Source organism: Clavelina lepadiformis, chromosome 9 (assembly GCF_947623445.1).
Source record: "Clavelina lepadiformis chromosome 9, kaClaLepa1.1, whole genome shotgun sequence".
Classification (NCBI taxonomy): Eukaryota; Metazoa; Chordata; class Ascidiacea; order Aplousobranchia; family Clavelinidae; genus Clavelina; species Clavelina lepadiformis.
In genome coordinates this window covers 11,519,951-11,525,950 of record NC_135248.1, presented here as the reverse complement: position 1 = coordinate 11,525,950, position 6,000 = coordinate 11,519,951, and positions in this window count along the sequence as shown.

Below are 6,000 nucleotides of genomic sequence, written 5' to 3'. Positions count from 1 at the left end.
ATTTTGACATGTTCAGTTCACAGCAAGAAATGTTCAGATTTGAAGATTTCAGATCAGCTTTGGCGGTACAAATTCTCCTGAAACTCCAGATGCCAGATATCTCGAGCTCAACTTTTGAACAGAATCCAGAGAAACTGAACATATTTAAACTGAAGGTCACTGCATGGCCAGGACAAAATAAATCAATAAACTCCAACAAAAAAAACTCATAAAAAATCCAAAAAAATTACCAATTTACAGGCTCCAAAAATACTCTTTAACACAAACTGTACAAACGCCAAAGCGCGGAAACGCAACAACGAGACCAAGACGCTAATGCGCGCGCAGAGAGCAGTTGCAACAAAGCAGGAACAAAGGTTAACAACAAGAACATAGAAGTGTACAACAATTTCAACAAAGGTCAAACAAATACCAAACTCAACAACAAGCGCGAGCTGTGTTTCAGCATCAAACAAAATACAACTTGCAGTCCTGACCAAAAATTTATCGTTATTAAACAAGTCAGACTAATCGGCCAACAAATATGGGCCTTAAGCCAAGCAGTGACGTTTCAAATCAGCATAGACAAGCTGTTACTTCAAACCGGTCACACCAAACTGAACTCCGCTTTATTGTAAATCCATTGTATTGCATCCATTGTATTGTAAATTCTAAACTACTCATAACCACCAACCAACCACCTCAACTGCACGAGGTAAAAGAATGAAATTATGGAACGAACACGCGCAGTGAAGATTCGAGAAATCTCGCGCAAATTCCTTAGCTGATGAAATAAGCACGAAACTTGCTCCAAGGTTGACTCGAAGCAAAAAAGTGCCAGCTTCTTGCTAGAAAATTTGCGACAAGCTCTCCTATTGCTTAACAATGCCACAGCCCTACACAATATTATAGTATATTGTTGTGAATTACGATTCAACTGAAATGTTTGAAACTGGTTTGAGCGGAACAACGAAATGGTTTCCGAGTTTCCAAAGTATTGAAATACTCTTGCTAACATTAAATGAAAACCAATTACGACGAATTATTCGAGCATCAGAATGACAGTGCCTATATACATCGTATTTGCTAAAGAAAATGTCCGCTAGACGATGAAGCGGAGCTGCACAAATGGCGCTGATTTATAATATAAATGAGATAAAAGAATGACGGAGCAAAAGTTCCAGTTTTCGGTTTATTAGATTAAAATTATCAGTAGACCTTTAAAATTTTTTGAAATATTTTAGCTTTCGCCGAAGTCAAACCTGATGCTGTGTCTTTGGCTGCTGCTTCATAATCATAGGTGTTACGTCATTAACGATCAGGCAATGTTTACAAATGTCATCAACAACTGATGCTTACAAATCACGTGACCTTTGTTGGAAATAGCTCAGATTACTCTTAACGACTGTGAAGTTGTCTCTGATGACGACTGATCCAGATGATAGATTAGTAGATTACCTGATTTTGTTCCATCCGTAAATCGGTTTTGCTTCTAAACTCTTTTCGACAATTTAATTCAAAATTTCTGAAGAGTTAAGAAGAATGCTTTGTATGAAGAGCGATCAACTTCTCCGTAAAGTTTAAAGTCAAATTCCATTTTCACTCGGATCCGCACAATGCCAGAATAATCCATACATGTAACATTCTTAACAACAAAATCCTCGGACCGATATCTCTTGCAGAAAGGAGTTGTATATCTTGGTGTTATTGCTTTTACGTGTTTCCTATATTTCCACTACTTAATTTTTCATGATTTAAATATCCGGAAGGCGTAATGCCGTCATCAAAAGAAGCATGTTACTGTATTCATACCTCATTTTTGACAACTTACATCGAGTTTTATTTTTTTATAAGTTCATTGTTCCTTTTATAAAACGAAAACAATGTTCTTAAATCGTCAAACTGTCGAGTTCTCACTCACGGTGAAAGTTGTTCGCTAAGGTGGCTCGTAGTTGAATAAACTCTTTATGCTAAAACGAAATGGAAACCCTTTTATTATAAACCGATTCATATGTATACAGTACTGAAGATAGGATAAAATGATGAGACATCGACGTCATCAAAACACATCGCGCGTTCTACTTCTTCCTTTTTCCGGCGCTCTACTTCCCTTTTGGATCGGGACTGACCGGCTCCGATGCGCTCAGGGCTGCTGCTGCGGCGGCCACTTCTTCTCTTGATCTCTTCTGCTCCAGAAGAGCTTGCCTGTACTGTTCCCTCGGCTTTAGGAGCTCTGTGCGCGATTTGTCGAGCGCAAACTGAGAATAGAAAGGTGAAACGAGTTCGATTGTGAGTTCTCAGGTTACGTGAGGTCGAGGGGTTACCATAGGTCACATTTTACGTAATCGTGACGGACGATTTTAATTTTTTAGAAAGTAATCAACTTTTTGCCTCCTATTCTCCGAACCTAACCGCCTATCTTTAACGATGGGTTTCGTGACCTGCTTTCTTTGAAATACGTAGATGTCAGTAGGTTTGGAGAACAGGAGGCAAAAATTTAAGCCATTTGGGTTTCAATTGAAGTCAGATTTAGAATAATATGTGGTAACATTCAATTTATTCGTTTAACAAAGATGTTGTGTTTCAAGTGGTACAGAAACTAGAAATTGATGAAAAACAACAAAATGAGTAATGACTAGGGCCCGCAAAAGTCAATAAAGTCAAAAATTTTTAAGGACCTTGTCTGACCACGAATCAAAGAATAAAGTTGTTTTCAGCACCTAGGGGATTGTTTCTAAGAAGTTTATAGGTCAAAATAAAGTCAAAATTTACAATAAAGTCAAAGTTTTTAAATAAAGTCAAAATTTGTCAAAATATGGCTTTTTACAAAGTTTTTCTGTTTCTTGAGAGTAATTCTTGTAAAAATCCTCGTGGAAGCATTGTAAGTCAGGAACTGCGACACAATTAAACCATATTAACCTATAAAAGCAGGAAATAAGTCACAATGCCCACTTCGATCAGCAGTAACTTTTATCGCAAATTGTCCATTGTTTATTCATTGTTACGTATTTAAATAATTCTTATAAAACACTTCCTCTTCATAAACGTGGTATTTTCGAAGATCAACAGTTTGGATTTTAGGAATAGCCTACTGACATTCTGTAATACAAAAATGCCCAAGCAAGCTAAATCGTCTTCAGCAAAAGTTAGACAGATTTGTCGAGATTTTTCTGATGAATTTAATGCAACTCCCGGGGGTGATTTAAGGTGCAATTTTTGCGAGGTTATAGTGAAGTGCGATAAAAAGTATTTTGTTGAAGGCCACAGGAAAAGTAAACGCCATCAAGCTGGATTGGAGCAACAACAAGCACTCTCTGTTTAATTTGCTGTTTATTAGAATTTACCATGCTGAGAAAATCGAGGCAAAGTGCCCTTTTCACAAGGACAAAATAACACAAGCTACCTAAATCTATCGCCAAAAAACATGACGCACTTTTTATAATCCATAAAACACCTTGACTTTTCGACAAAATATTACGTTTGGGTCTGAAATCGACAAAATATTATGTTTGGGTAACTGGAGGAAGAACTGTGGCCTCTACAAATAAGCAATTTCGTTAGGTCAAAATAAAGTCAAAATGTGATAAAAATAAAGTCAAAACAAAATTTTTTGTGGTCAAAATAAAAATGGCCCTAGTAATGACCAACAAACCATGGAAAACTCAGACACGTATAAGATACTTACTCGCTCGCGTCATGCGAAAATACCATAGTTTACTCAAAAAACACTAAGTTAATTATTGCAAGTGAGACGTGTACACGTTTCTAGAAAGCGAAAATGCCCGAAGGAGAAAACACAACATGCAGAAACAAATCAAGGTTATGTAACACCAACCGTATCAGTAATCAAACACGTCATGAATTACACAAACGCTACCAATCAGTGTCATTAGCCAGGGTGTAGGCTAAGAAGGTATCTTAGATAGCCTATCTGTTGTTGATACAAAGCGTGGGGAAAAAGACAACACCAAAAAATGATTACAAACATCACAACGTCATAAATAAAAGTGACAGAAAAATATTATAACGGAACTGCCTACTGCAGACTCTGATAACTTTGCATTATCACAGCAATATAATGGGTGGAATATCGCACGCACGTTGAGTTCATATGAGGGATAGCGAACCGGAATTAATGGACTTCTGTGCGGCAAAAGTTTTGTAAAAGACTACATAACCTACATTAAAAATGTTTACTGACGTGAACTAAGTTTATTGATATTATAAAACAAACGTTTCAGTAAAAACACTTCAGTGATAGCGTTTAGGGCACTCAATTAAGATATAATGCATAGGCTACGAGGGATTTAAAGCATACAATAGGAAATCATGGTAATGATATACCGTAGCATATTAAATTATAAAACAAGTTGAATAACTGGAAACTTTAGCCACCAACAAATTTACCTAGATACTGGATAATACACAAAGCAACAATATTTGAACATTCTTTGTTACGTAGAGGCTGACTCCCACTGAGCGCAATTAAACCTTTGTTCACACTTCTATTCAACTACGGTACTCGTACAATGCAGTGAAATTTACTATTAAGTAACAAAGAAAGGATAATGAATGATTCTTTTAATAGAAGACTTTCTCATTCTGTGGAAGCAGAAAGAGCATTCAGTGCATGTGGACTCTTTGTTACAAAACTCCGGTCCCGTCTACAGGATTCCGTTGCAAAAGCAGTGAACAATTACATTTGCTTAAATTCGCTCCTACTGCGCGTGTACAATAAAACTGTGTAATGATTTTACAATTAAACTATTTTACAGTTAATAAAACATCTTACTATCTTATTTAAAACCGTAGAAATATGGAAAAACAACGAACGAACAGTAACTATTCCCTCGAAATCATTGCACCATCGTACCACAATGTAAAAATAAGACTTGTAGTAAATGATGTAATGTTATCTGTTATATACACAGGGTTGCCATACCGTCCTTATTTCTAAGGTTTGTCCTTATTTTAAAGGTCCGTGTCTTAGAAAATATGTTTGTTATTTTTTCTAAGAAATGCCCTTATTTTCACTTTCGTCCTTATTTTTAGGGCGGAGGTTCGTATTTTGGGCATTTTGTCACCTTTACGATACCATTTTGTACCAAAGAGATACCAAAATTATGAACATGCAGATAGTGTCTTGTTTTTTGTTTTTAGGAACATTGGTTGCTTTCTCCGGTTGTACACTGTTTAAGGTGGTATTCGTCTTTCATTTTCTAGTCGTCCTTATTTTTGAGTTGAGACTTATGGCAACCCTGTATATACCAGAGTTGGATCAATTGTAATTTGTAATTGAGCTGAATGTAATTAATTACATTTTTCATGTAATTGTAATTGAAGCATTTTTATTTTTTGTAATTGTAATTGTAATTTGATAAAATTTTTGCCTAATTACAATTTCAATTACATTGTTATTGAGACCTGGTGTGCTGTATGTGGAACGTCCAAATTAGCATTGTTGTCTATTCCAATTATATGATTTAACTGATAATGATTTATATGATTTGGGTCGCCCAAAACTCCAAATAGCTTTGTCATTGTGTTTCTAGCCTCGTGTTTCTTTGTCTTGAATTCCTTTCATTAGAGCCGATGAGCCATGCTTGCGTCCAGTTTCGTTGTGTCATATCTAGTCGCGCATCAGCTTTAATCCCAGCCAATTTGGTACATGTATTGCAGTTGTTATTCAGCAAGTGGAAGAAGAGATGAGACGTGAACTTGCACGTTTGTCAAATTTTTACTTGACAATTGGTCTCTGGACTAACCGCAACATGGCAAGTTTCTTGGGCATCACTATGCATTTTGTTGATGCAGAATGGAAGCTACGCAGCTTTGTCCTGGCAGTGGACTCATTTTTAGGGCGGCATACAGCTGAAAACATTGCTGAGGCTTATTACAACGTAATAGAATAGTTTAGACTTACAACAAAAGTAAAAAAGGTTGTGTCAGACAATGCTTCCTCCATGATAAAAGCATTTCAGGTTTCCCTTCCTGATTTCACATAAAAACTGGTATATAACT